The sequence below is a fragment of the Rousettus aegyptiacus genome, unplaced genomic scaffold, assembly GCF_014176215.1.
Source record: "Rousettus aegyptiacus isolate mRouAeg1 unplaced genomic scaffold, mRouAeg1.p scaffold_m13_p_12, whole genome shotgun sequence".
In the NCBI taxonomy this organism is placed as follows: Eukaryota; Metazoa; Chordata; class Mammalia; order Chiroptera; family Pteropodidae; genus Rousettus; species Rousettus aegyptiacus.
Genome location: NW_023416287.1, coordinates 77,589,758 through 77,603,965, shown reverse-complemented (window position 1 = coordinate 77,603,965; position 14,208 = coordinate 77,589,758). Strand labels below are relative to the sequence as shown.

General features: G+C 40.2%; 1 long non-coding RNA gene across 1 annotated transcript; it reads left to right on the top strand.

The window, feature by feature from the left end:
• The first annotated feature begins 10,855 nt into the window (after positions 1 to 10,855).
• Positions 10,856 to 14,179, top strand: LOC107512851. The gene is made up of 3 exons (XR_001597421.2): positions 10,856 to 12,319; positions 12,967 to 13,047; positions 13,552 to 14,179. It is a non-coding gene; the product is annotated as an uncharacterized LOC107512851 (long non-coding RNA).
• Positions 14,180 to 14,208: the final 29 nt, after the last annotated feature.

Genomic DNA, 14,208 nt, shown 5'->3' with positions numbered 1-14,208 from the left:
TCTCAAATAGAGCTCACTTGGATTTACAATGAAAGCTCATTCATGTATAGATTAACCTCTGGACTGAGAGTATAATTATATAATAAATGATTAATATAATTTCCTGGAAAAATGTACCCAAGATAAAAAAATTTATAGGTCGAGGTTGAAGCTTTTTACCTATAAACAAAAGTTGTTGGTTCAACTCACCACTAGTGTATTAATGGATTTCCTAGAAAATGATTAAGTTTTCTTAGACTTAATTTTGGCTTTGGTGGCAACCCTTGGATGAGGAGGGGAACTCTGGCTTCATCCCTGGAGATTGACAGAAGTATGGGAGGAGATCCCAGCATCTGAGTGGGCCCAGGAAAGAAAGATCCCTTGGGGCTCAGTAATAACAGAAAGGTCAGTGTGGCTTCCTCCTCTGGTTTATCAAAGATTGAGAAACCAGAAAGAAAAGCAGTCTTGGTGTGTGGAAAGGTACAAGTTTCCATTCTGTACAACTCGAGTTTGAGGTGCTGGCTCTGTGAAGACAGCCCAGTCATGGGGAGCCAGAACTGAACCGATGGGGCTCAATGGTCAAAACCAACCTAACACCCAAGGAAAATAAGATCTAAGTTGGGAAGGGCGGTCTCATAGGCAGTATGTGGGTGATATGACCTTTCATTCAATTAGTGACAGAGGAAGGTTCTACCCCTGCTGACTCAAGCTAAGTTGATTTGTCAAGACAGTGTCTTGATTAGGAAGGAACAGCCTGGCACTGTGAACACTGATGTAGGTTTCCTTGAAGAAGAAATAATTCAGCTGAACAAGATGTTCCAGTGATTTAGTTGTAGGAACAAATCTGCTCATTTGCAGTAGAGAAAAGTTTGTAAATTAGTCAGCCGATTGCTCTCAGAGAGATAGTGCTTACATTTTAGGAAAGGAATTAACTTGGCTTTTTAGAGTTTAAGCTGCCCTATGGTTATTGCATATGCCTAGCACTGATTTCTTTAAGGACAGCAAGTAAACCCATGCAGGAAGTAGACCTGAAAACCAAAAGGTGACATAAGAAAGAAACTCAGGCTGCGAAGTAAAGCCACCCATAAAAAGAACATGACCAGGCCCTTCCTCTTCCTCCTCTACCTGTTCCTTATTTGTTTAGACAGAATCTCTTCGCTTTTAACCCAGCTCACTTTCTTCTTCTGCTTCCTCACTTTCTTCTCTTGAATACTTCTTTAAAGGACTTTCCCTGTAGGAGGTCTCTCCTTTACGTAACAGAGTTTTTTCTTCTTCCCGTGCTTCATTTTCCCCTCTGTTTACTGAGAATCCATTTCCTATAGGACATTCTGCTAAATATGTCTGGCATCAAGGACTTTACAAACTGAGTAAAGAAAATAAGGTTTTTACATATTTTACCATAACACAAAGGTGGGAGGAACTGTTAAGTGCCATAGGGTAGAGTCAGACAATACTGAGGACTTTTCAAAAGAGGGCAGATTATTTCTGGCTAGAAAGGTAAGGAAGACTTCCCTGAGCCTTGAATAATAGAGAATGTTTAAATATGCAAAATGGGGCATTTTATCTGTATTACATTAGATGCATACACTTAGCGACCTTCATATTCTCATCTTAGAATGCATAAAGCACTGATATAAGGGAAGCTGGTGGTAAATAAGCATTTTTAAGCAGAACCAGCTGCTATGGCTTCACTCCCCCAACCCCACGTTCAGAATCTGAGAACAGCCCAGTGTCAGCTGGCAGCTTGGATAACTGTCTGGTGGCAATGCAGTAAAAAGAATGCAAATATCTTCTCATGGGTGGATGGACTCACTCAATTAGCCTTATTTCTATTTAATATACCTTCCAATGCTAAACATTTAGATTTTGTAATATTTATAGTTGATAAAATGGTGGATTCACTCATATCTACTCATATCCCCATGTTGCAGATGGGGAAGCTGAAGTAGCAAGTCAGAATGACAACAGATATCAGTCTGTGACAAAGTTTTCACTAGCTTGTGATAGATGAGAAAAATAAAGAGCCTGCAGCATTGAAAGAAAGAAACAAAAAGAAAAAAAGAAAGAGAGAGAGGAAGAAAACCTAAATGTATTAAACACAAAGATCTTTTATCCAGAACTTAAATTTCTGGTCCTAAAATGATTGTTAAAATTACACGATGGTAATATTTGGTAGGATGGTGGTGTTAACAATAAAAAACTCTCTTTCCTTGTCGAAATAAAAAGCTTCCAACCCTATGAGAAGCCCATAGAAAAACACTAGAGATGAGGGACTATCACTGGCCTATGAAATCTTAAAAGTAAATGTTCAAACTAATAGATTTGTTGATTTAAGAGCAGAGGGTGGTTTTTTTCTTGCATATAGAATAAAATAATGTCAGAATTGAAGGTAAGACTGAGACCATCTGGTTTTGCAACTTCCTCATTCTGCAGATGAAGAATTTGAGGCACAGAAATGTCAAATGGCTTACTTAAAGTCAATTGTCCTTTTGTTTTTATATTTTCAAGAGATCCTATTTTTAGTGTTTCTGATTTGTGTGTAAGCATACATGATCCAAAAAAATCAACGAGCTCTTATGCGTTAGGGTATTTATCATAACCTCAAATTGAGTATAGCAAACTTTAAGCAATGTTTCATATCAATGCCTTTGAGTCTATGCTACTATTTACAAGTACTCATAAAATAAGTGTGCTTTATTGTTCTTTACTCAAGAAGGATTTCAAGAGTTTACAAGATCAGGCAAAGCATTTATCCTTCAAAATGCCCTTCTTGTGCTTTCTTACCTGTGCAAAGGCAAAACATCCCTATCGCTCATTAACTACTCTGCTCTGGTAATTATCATCAAATAGGGATATGACCTGTTCCATGGGCTTCATGGTTTGTTGGCTCATTTGGTTGGAATTTATTTTCTGCCCCCTCTGTACTACACACTGTGCCAGCTTACAGTGGGGAATCAGCAAAACCAAGCTTGCCATCCAAGAAGTGGAAGTCTAATGGGGGAATCTCAATTTTGAAGGACCTTGAAAACTTGGTAGTTAGATTATAGACTGATGTTGGAGGTTCCAGGGGGGATTCCATATCATGTGTTTGCAGTGAGGAATGACTCAATGGAGATGGCATTTCAGGGATACCTGACAAAGACGTGCCAAACAGATTAAGTGGAGAGAAGCTTTGAGTAAGAGTTGTAGTAATCAACGTGTGATTACTGAGGACCTGCTCTGGCTGATAATAGAAGATGAGAGGACCCAAGACTTTTCAAAGAAATATTGCCTAGAAATTGATGACTACTGGGGTAAAGGAGACAAAAACGAAGAGTGAGTCAAAGATGCTCCCCTCCAACTTTCAGAATTTTAAGTGATTGAGAAATTGGTGATGGCATTAGATAAAGCTAGGGGAACTGGGAAGGAAGCCTCTACCCTAAGTCGAAGGGAAGAAACTTTTGGGGTCCTAGTACTTCTTGCTTCTTCTCCTTATTGATATGAATCTCTCTATATTTTCAGGATTCTATATTTTCATGAGTTCATCTGAAAGCCAATTCTGTTAATGGTAGCTTCTTATTTATTACGAATATGTAATTGCATCATAGAGAAGCAAAAAAAAATATGTAAATTCTGGATTATCTTCTTTGAGTACCTATGTCAGGAATAGACAAGGTCTGTGCTTGTTCTGGCTGGTGGGAGAGGTATACAACCTGGGCGGAGGTGTGTACCTTTGTAGCACCCCTTTTAGAAAGAGGGTGGCTCGCATCTCTGGTTCTATTCTTATACCTGAAAAGCTGGAAATTTGGGTGTGGACTGGCTTATCAAGTCAGAAGAGGAATTGGAACAGAACTATAACAACAATTTTGACTGCTCTCTGACTTTTGACTCAAGAAGAATTGGGCCCATTCCCAGATTTCAGGCCTAGAATATTCTCGTAGTACCGATAAAGCAAATGTGGCTATAAGCCTATCTCAAGGTTGAAGCCTATTTGACCTTGGTAATTAGGCTAAAAATTTGAATACACCCTGCAAACCACAGGTAATTCTGAGTTTACTAGGTAATTCTGTAACTCTTTGATGTGTCTCAAATGTTCTGATACAGTTAAAGAGAGGACAAAAATACGTAGCTGCATTTATAACATTGCAGAATATATTGCTCTTAATATATCGAAGCCCTTAAATTTAGTAAACTAGGTTCTACAAAAAATGCATTAATCCAGTTGAAAGGTGCCTGCTTTCACTTTTACCAGTATCTAGTCCATCACAATGAACTGTAAACAATGTTTAAGATCTCTTGTAACTTTTGTCACTCACGATGCTTTCTTTTATTAGAATTCCTACCACCCCAGAATAATTTTACTGACTCGTTTTGTTTATGTATTTTATAAAACAGTAGTATCCTGGATAGGTGTCTTCAAACTGCAGTGATAATGCTTAAAATTTATGAGGCTAGAATTTTAAAGGTAGCTGCTGAAGGCTGTGCTTAAAGTCGTCACTTTAGTAAGTAAAACTAAAAGTTAAAAGTAACCTGCACCTTAGGGACAAAACACAATTAAAATGGAAATTCCCTCTTCCTTGTGTTTTGTTTAGTGTTTCAATCCAAGGACCATATAACCCAAGACATAATTTATCGTGACATTTCACACTGTCCTTTCTTAAAAATGATTAGTTTATCTCTTCCAAGTGGGGATATTGTGGAAGCATTTCTGAATAATTAACATCATCGTTCTTTGTTGACATTCATGTTACTAGCTAAACCTTGGGTATGTGGATAAAAAGCTAACTTTTTTTTTTTGCATGGCTCTTCACTCCCGGAGAAGGGCACTTTTGTACCTGCTACCAAGGGGTTATACATAGTATGCTTAACTATGCAGCTGTAATATGTTGATGAACCAGAGTAGAAGCAGCAAATATCTAGCAGCACAATCATACAGTTAAGCTAGCCATAGGATTTATTGATCGATGGAAAGGTTTTTGGGGATATTAATTTTTATTCTGACACTTAAAACAATTAGTATAACTGAGCAAGTGACTGTCTCGCAGTATCTGAAATTCCTCCTCCCTGGAGGAAGCCCTGTGGTTTTCTCAGCTAGATTCTAGCTCAGGAGTGATCTCTGGACCTCAGTTTCCTCAATTATGAATAGAGCTTTTAAATCTTCCCTCTGCTGCTGGAATGGGGAGCGTGGAATAGGGAGTGACTGTGAATGGGCATGGGATTTCTTTTGGGAGTGATAAAAACATTCTAAATGTGATCTTGGTGATGGTTGTACGACTCTACGAATATATTAAAAACACTGAATTGTACGCTTTAAATGAGCGAACTGTATGTACATGTTATGGGCCAAATTCAGATATCAAGTTTCTAAGCCCCTAGTATCCTAGAATTTGACTGTATTTGGAGGTAGGGTCTTTAAAGAGGAAATTAAGTTAAAATGAGGTTAGTAGTGTGAGTCTTAATCCTTGTAAGAAGAGGAGATTAGGACACACACCGAGGGAAGACTGTGTGAAGATACAGGGAGAAGACGGTCCTACAAAAGCCAAGGAGAGAGGCCTCAGGAGAAATCAGGCCTGCCGGGAACTTGATCTTGGACATCTTCCCTCCGGAATTGTAAGAAAATAAGTTTCTGTTGTTTAAGGCCCCCAGTCTTGTTCTTTGTTATGACAGCCTGCAATGGTTCTTTTTATGTGTCAACTTGGTTGGATCACAGTGCCCAGATATTTGGTTAAACATTATTTTGGAATTACTGTGAAGCTGTTTTTTGGATGAGACTAAAAACATTTAAATCCTTGGACTTTGAGTGAAGTTAGTTACCTTCCCTAATGTGAGTGGGCCTCATCCAATCACTGGAAGGCCTGAACAGAACAAAGACTGATGAGCAAGAGGGAATCCTACTAGAACACTGTCTTTGGGCTGCAACTCTTCCCTGGGTCTCCAGCCTGCTTGCCTACCCTGCAGATTTTGGACTTGCACCTCCAGTATCATGTGAACCAATTCCTTAAAATTAATCAATACCTCTCTCTCTCTCCCCCCTCCCCCACTCCCCTGTATGCACACACACTCTCTCTCTCTCTCTCTCTCTCTCACACACACACACACACACCCTATTGGTTTAGTTTCTCTGGAAAAACCTGAGTAATGTATACTGCCCTAGAAAATTAATACAATATGTGAGTTATATCTCAATAAGACCGTTAAATATACTTAGAAGGACACATCCAAAATATTAAGAATAATTATTTGATAGTAGGATTTAGAGTGCTTTAGATTTATTTTTAGTTTAGCTTCTCCAGACTTGTGATTTATGTGTGTGTGTGTGTGTGTGTGTGGCCATGTGTGATTTGCATAATGAAAATTTAAGAGAAGACTTTCGTTTAGCGATATGGTGGAATGCATTGTGATACCACTTAGGATGGAACACAAATCAAATTACACCTACCACAATGAGAAAATCTCAGCATACAACACGGTTAGCTTATGATGTAGCTGCTAAGATTGTTCCCTGGAATACATGTAATAAAGAAATTTCATTTTTCCTACCATCTTTTCTTGCCATTTTCAGTTATTCTTTCGTTCAATCAGCTAGCAAGCTCGTACTGAGTACCAGCTATGTCCACGGACTGCACCAAATATCAGAGACTGAGAAAACAAACTAGACTCACTTCGATCAAGATGTTTAAGCTATAGAGGGGGAGACTGCATGGTACCATGTGATGAGGGTTCCCATGGGGTAAGCTGGGTTAGTTGTCTGTGCACATAGGAAGGGCTGCCAGTCCCTGGGGAGATGAGGGTGAGAAGCAGCTTCTAAAATCTTCAGTACAATCCTGCAAGTTATTATTATTCCATATTATAAATGAGTAAACTGAGGCTTAGAGAGGCTAAGTAATTTGCCCAAATCTCTCAGGAAGTAGAAGAAAGTAATATGAGCACAGTCTGTCTCCGAAGATCATGTTCTTTCCACTATACTATGTTCTATGTCTCTAGACTGGTGGGATGTTTGGGTTTGGGACCAAGTACACCCAAATGGACCCCTTTGCACTTTCTGTCTGGGTGGTGGCCTCTGGGGTTCCATCCCGCCAGGCACTCTGCTCTCCCTTCCCCCACTCTCCCCGCAGGATCTGGAGGCCCCTTGAAGGGCTGAGTTCTCCGCAGAACAAGGAGGTTGCATCCACGGTGAAGAACCATTGGAGGGAGTTCATAACACTTGAAAGAAAAGTTGTGCTTCCTTAGACAGTTCAGCCCTAGCTGTTTGTCGACCCGGGTGCTCTTTTTCTGACTCAGGATGGGAATGAGCTCACAGGAGAGGCAACAGAGGCTGCTAGGGCTCCTGGGGCCTGGGGGAAGTCTAAGCAGAGAGGAGGAAGAAGAGCCAGCCCACAGCCAAAGTTCTGATTGGAAACACTGGCCGAGAAAGACTCGCAAATCCACTCGCCTTCGGTGTAGGGTAGATCCAGTTCAGGACGGAGGAAGAGATGATTTTCAGAATGCTGATTGCTTACACCCTTTGCCTGTTCTCCTGTTGCCCATTGGGAGTTCAGAAATCTCAGGAGGAATGCAGCCAAGGTGGTCTGGAGCCTGACTGACCCAGGCCGGACTTTCACTAGGGTCACCTGAGCTTCGGAGCTTAGCTGCTAGGAACGTGTCCTCAGCTTCAGGGGCCAGGACAAGGAGATGATAAACCCCCTGCCCCAGGAAGCATCGGCAAGCACTGGGGCAGAGGATGTGAAGGCCTTAGAGTCCCGGTCCCCGCTAATGGGCCGCCTTGTCCAAGGCAGGCAGAGAACTCAGGAACGCCTAGAACCTGACCACAGGCAGTCAGGGAGATGGAAGAGCAGGTGGTGCAGGTATCCTCGGGCTTGGCTCGGATCTGGCCAGCTGCAGTCTCCTGGGCACAGCACAGGATCCTCGGGACGACAACTTGAGCACTGAGACCTGTGATGGCTCTGGACTGTGGGGGGCTCTGCCCATGGAGGGACAATGAGAATGTATGTTTCTCCCAGGAAGAGCGAAACCTCTGGTGGCAGTGCTGGTGGCGATGGGGGTGGACATTACAGCCAGAAAAGAAAAGTGCTCAGCACCCAAACCCTAAAAAAGGAACATTAGGGACAGGATCCTGTGATATCATCTGTTCTGGGGGCGGTGACGCTGTGCAGATTTGCTCTGATTAACTGTGAGGGAGGGGTTTGAACCAGGATAGGACTGCTAGGGGTCTGAAGGCCTTGTTTGCCGACTTTTTGCACCTCGCGCTTTCATACAATCTTTTTTTAGACACCGTTTAGAGAGCTTCGGGTCTATTTATAGAGCAGGTTGGGGTTAAACCAGATTAAAGATGATGAAGCAGTCCTGGTAAGTGACTCCCTAAAGAGGAGCGTTTTCTAAATCTGAGTAAGATTTTGAGAACCTGTTGGTGCCCTGTGTTTTCAAAAAATTTAAATGAGGGGTTGCCATGGTTAATGTCGTGTACACAGTTAGATGTAGTAAATATTTGTTGAGTAAATCCACAAACACACATTAAAATCGGTTCAATTCAACAAATGTTTGCTGGGCTAATAAGTGCCTTCCTGGGGTTTAGAGTCTAGTTCAGTAGCTTAACTTTCTCATTGCAACACAGTAAGAAATACATTTTACATTGTGACTCAACACACACACACACTCACATACACACACAACTGCAACAAAACTTTCACCAAACCATTTTTATCTTACTAGGTGAAATGTGTTTTGATTTTTTCTATTTTACTTATTTTTTCCTATTCTTCTTTAAAAAAACAAACAAACAAACAACGAATTAAGAATTACTGAATTGATCCCATGACCCGTTAATGAGCCATAATCTGCAGCTTGGAAACCGGTAGTCGATACGTGAAGTTAGTTACTGAATTTCTAATTCCATCTTCATTTAGCTGAAAGTTGAGGGAGTGAGTTCAGGAGCTGGTGATCACAAGTAGATGCCTACTCACTCCTGGTGTCCTGTACAGATGTGGACCGGGGTGGCCAAGGGCAAAATAGTGAGTGATTTCCCATTGGCCTCGAAGGAAACTGGGAAATCAATTTTTCCCTTTGACTAGTTTCACACAGACTAGAGATCATCATGATAGGCAATGATGAAATCTGTCATCATGGAAAACACAAAGACTTTCCCCTGCTAACGAATCTTTAAAGAGTGTATTTTTAACTAAGGAAAAACACATCTGAACAAACTCCCTGAAAGTACAATTAATCCAGAAAAAGTTGGTTCTGGAGAAAGTCTGTAATGTTGATGACTCAGATTCTTAGAACTCTTACTCTACTTTATCAGGAACTTAGCATTCCTACCATTCAGGGTGGCATGGCCATAGATTGTTCTGTTTCTTGAGTTCACTTTTTTTAGATTCCATATATAAGTGACATCATATAGTATTTATCTTTCTTTAGCATAGCATAATGGCCTCAAAGTCCATCCATGTCATTGCAAATGGCAGGATTTCCTGCTTTTTTATTGCTGAATAATATTATATGACATAATATAATATTACATTATAATATTATATATTATATATATATATATATATATATATATATATATATATATATATACACCACATTTTCTTTATTCATCCATTGATGAACACTTGGATTGTTTCCATGTCTTGGTTATTGTAAATAATGCTGCAATGGACATGGAGGGGGGCAGTTATTTCTTCAACGTAGTGATTTCATTTCCTTCTGATAAATTCCAGAAGTGGAATTGCTGGATTGTAAGGTAGTTCTATTTTTAAATTTTTGCAGAAACTCCATACTTTTAGAAAGCCCTAATGTCAAAACTTGGAAGCAGATAAAATTGATGATTCTTCATCTGTATTTCTTCTAAAACAATCAGCTCCACCCCCATTAACTCATTTTAAAATCTCATTCATTTTATAGAATTTTGGTCTTTAGCAAGCACATTCCTTTCCAGAAGCACGTTTACTGAATAGTGTGAGTTTCTCCCCATTTACCCCCAAGCTGAAACCTTGTTTCACTTTAGGGCACATTTCCTGAGTGAGATGGTATTAGGAGGTAGGGCCTTTGGGAGGTGATGAGGTCATGAGGATGGAGTCCTTAGAAATGGGATCAGTCCCCTTATAAGACAAGACATAGGAGATGATTGCTCTCTCTCTCTCCTCCATGCAAGGACACATCGGGAGGTGGCCATCTGCAAACCAGGAATCTGGCTCTCACCAGACACTGCCTCTGCTGGCACCTTGACCTTGGACTTTCCAGACTCCAGAACTGTGAGAAATAAATGTTTATTGTTAAACCACCCAGTCTATGGTAATGTGTTATAGCAGCCTGAACAGACTAAGACGCTCACCATGTGCAAAGCACTGTGCCGGGTGCCACAGGGTGCCACAGGTTCAGTGAGGTCTCACAGAGACCGGGACACAGGACTTGCTTTCCACAGGCTCACAACCCAGGGTTGGGGAGATAGCTCCCTACGTAATAATTTGAATACAAATTGGCCAGCGATAAAAGGCCACCATAGGAGTGCAAAGTACAGGGGGAGAATTTGATAAGGCTGTTAGTTCTAGGGAGGCCTTTCAGTGTGCAATTGGAGCAAGGCCTGGAAGAAGTGGTTACAGGGAGGGTTGCATACTCCTAGGCATGAAAAATAGACACGGAGTGCAGCCATTTTCAGGGAAGTGAAAGGAGCTGACTGGGTGGGCCTCATCCGATCCCTTGAAGGCCTTAGAACAAAGACTGGCCTCCCCTGAATTCTGCCGGAAGACCGCTTACAGGCTGTAACTCTCTTCCGTGTTTCCAGTCTACCAGCCCACCCCGTCAGATTTTTGATTCAACAGCCTCTTCCGTTGCAAGCCAGTTTCTTAAAATAAATCTCTCTATGTACACACACACACACACACACACACACACACACACACACACACCCTGTTGCTTCTGCTTTTCTGGGGAACCCTGACTAATACATATACAGTCACTAACGAAACAGTCACTAACGAAACTGGGAGCCAGTGTCATGGGCTTAGGTCCTGCTTCGGCCACTTACTATCTATGTAGTCCTACTTAAGTCTCTCTGAGTTTCTGTTCTGTCACATGTAAAATGACACGAAACAATCTTGATTTGCCTGCCAATGAAAACTATTGCATTCAGGGCCAGGATGAGGGTGAAGCTCAGAGGCTTAGAGCTCAAAACTTCTTGAGACCCTTACTCTCAGATGCTCACCCGCATTTGCACACTCCTGAGAGTATCTCTTAAAATTTTGTCCTAGGTGTCTCTCTTGTCTTACTTTAGCTCTGTCCCTGACTGTACAGAGAAAACATGATGGATATTGGACAAAAGAACCTATGGGCTGACAGCTCGTGACCTCTCTTAGAGCAGGGACAATACAGTTTTTTATATGTATTTTTATCTTTATGTTCACTACACCCTAGTGTTGGGCAGAGAGCCTGGCACCAAAGAATCTCAATAAATGTTTATTGAATTAATAAGTATTTGTTTAGTGACATAGGGTAACCAAGGTAAGTATGATAAGTAAAATACTAGGGCTCTAAATAATCAGTCTCCAAACAGAATTCAGCAAAGTATAAAAGAGCATTTGTTACATTAATGTGTCCAGAGAAGACCTCACCCTGGAATGAGTTCAGTATTTAAAATCTATTTTCCAACATGTAACAGAATAGAATGCATGTAACATAATCAAAATGTGTATAACTTGTAATCAAAATCAAGGTCTCATACCATTGACCCTGGAACAAATGCATGATTCAAAATGCAAAACTCCAAAGTAAAAAAACTTTCTGTAAAATTTATAACATTCACAATGCTCTCCTCCTACATTTGTTCCTGAAGGGAATTTTTTTTTTTTTTTAAGATATAAATGTCACTCTGTTGTTAGATTTGGGGGTGCTATGTTACTTAATTATATTAAATGTCATTTGTGCTCATCCAAGAAAAATCTTTACTTTCATCTTCTTTTTTTGGAATGATGTATGTATAGCCTAAACAAATATTCATTTGGGGGGAATGAATTCTTAGTATAAAATTTGTAATAATGAATCAAGCTTTACTTTTATTCTAACAGAATAAAAAAATCGAAGTGAGAAAGACAGCTAATCTTATTCTTTCACTTAGGACCATAAAATGAAGGCAGCACTACTTAGTTGCTTTCTAACAGGTCCCTGGTTTTTGAAATGATGGTAACTCTAGAAGCACTGAGTTTACACTCAGTTCAAACTGAATCGATAAACGAAAGTGAGTTGAATGACACTCTTGTTTTATGATTAAATATGTTGGTTGTCCAATAGATAAATAAAAGTGTTATTTGTTTGATTTCAGAAGCGAGAATTGACAGGTGGATGGGTATACCTACAGAGAACAGAGGTACGGAAAGGGCTCTGCCTCCTGCTTCACCACTGGCCTCTTCCTGCCTCGCCTCCCCAGCTCCACGGCTATGAGATACAGAACAGAAAAACCCTACAGTCTATTTTTTTTAATGTATTCTGTAGGAGGATGCACACAGCAATTAAAATATATTTTTTTAGGATTTTATTTTTTCATGCTTAAAAGTGAAGAAAAGAGACCTATGATTTTCTCTTCTGGTAACCTTGATTGATTTTTTTTTTTTTTAAATCGAAAGCAATAAATGCTTTTGGTAAGAAAATTCAAACAATACGTAAAAGAATACATTTGAACTAAAAGCTCCCTTCTTCACGCAATCAACTATCCTCATAGAAAACTCCTGTTAATCATTTCTTGAGTGTCTTTTCAGAAACAAAATTAGGCTATCTCAGCACGTTTTCCTCTTTTTTTTTTTTTTTTAACTTTCGTACACTGAATTATAATATATTCTCTTCTGCACCTTGTTTTTTTCACTTAAGAATATACCTTGAACATCTTTTTGTCTCAGCACATCCACTGTATTCTTTTTGTAACACTCCCTAGTATGTCATTGTATAAATGTACCCTAGTTTATTTATTTAACCTGCCCCCTGTTGCTGGACATTTGCGACAACTTTTTGCTATTACAGATAATGCTTCAGTGAACACCTTTTAACATACATCTTGAAGCAAGAATTGACAGGTGGATGGAATACCTACAGAGAACAGAGGTACGGATTTGTATTTATAAATTATGCTAAGTATTTATAAATTAACTGGGACCAATGCATACAACTGCACAAAGTGTCTCATCCACATGGGCACCAGTCACTTTTAAGACATCAGAACTCTAAATATTTATGATAATTTTTGGCAGCTAGATATAAACTGTCTCGAGGAAGGAGTTCCTTTTCCTAATTGATACAAAATCATCATGGCCCTGGGTAAATGACTATCAACAGAACTGCTGAAGTAAAGGACACCTACACCTGGATTTCTGACACCCGTTGCCACCTTTCCCTCTGAAATGATCATACCCACAGACACCAGTTCGGACCGATATGGTGGTTGACCCTGAGATCTAAAACTTACTGTGTTGTTTTAAGCCCTGGTCAACTTTCACTTACCCGAGGTCCTAAGAAAGAGTGAGAATAAGAACACTTAAAAGCTACCAAAAAATCCCCAGTGGGTAAAACGGAATGATTTGCTTGACCTTCCTTTCCCTTTCTCTCCAGGAATGAAGGAGCAGAGATCAGCAGGAGAGAAAAGAAGCCGCTGTGGCCCAGAGCACCTAAAGCTTGCAGAGTCAATTCCTGAGCATATATGTGTTGATAAGATTGTTCTTTCTTGGAGAAATTAAATGAGCAGTATTGGGAAAGGTGCGGTAATGCTGTAATGGTGGGAGGCTGGCATTATGGGATCAAAGAGGGGGTTGTTGAAGTACATCCGTCGTGGGTTATAGAAAAGCATACCTTACTGTTGTAGTCTTCTTTAATCCCAATAACAGGCTGTTCCAATAATAGACTGGGTTTTTAATGACAGCAGCACACATTATAAAGCACTTTTGGCCATAGGCGTATTGTTCCATTGGTCAAATTATGCCCGACATCGTTCTCATTATCATAAAATGTCTCCACATTTGACACTCAGTGGGGTTCTCTCTACTAGATGCTACCGTGAATTTCAAATGGCAGGAGAAGCAAACGCAATCCTGAGACTATGGTTGCATCAAGAGGAAGGACATGGTTAAGCAATGTCCACAACGAACTTAGGACGGAGACGAGGAAAGTGGAAGAGAGGGGCGGAGAAGAAAACAAGGCGAGAAAAGATAACAGAGATGGGAGGAAGGAAGAGCACAGAGAATGAGAATAGTATTAAAATAATATCGAACG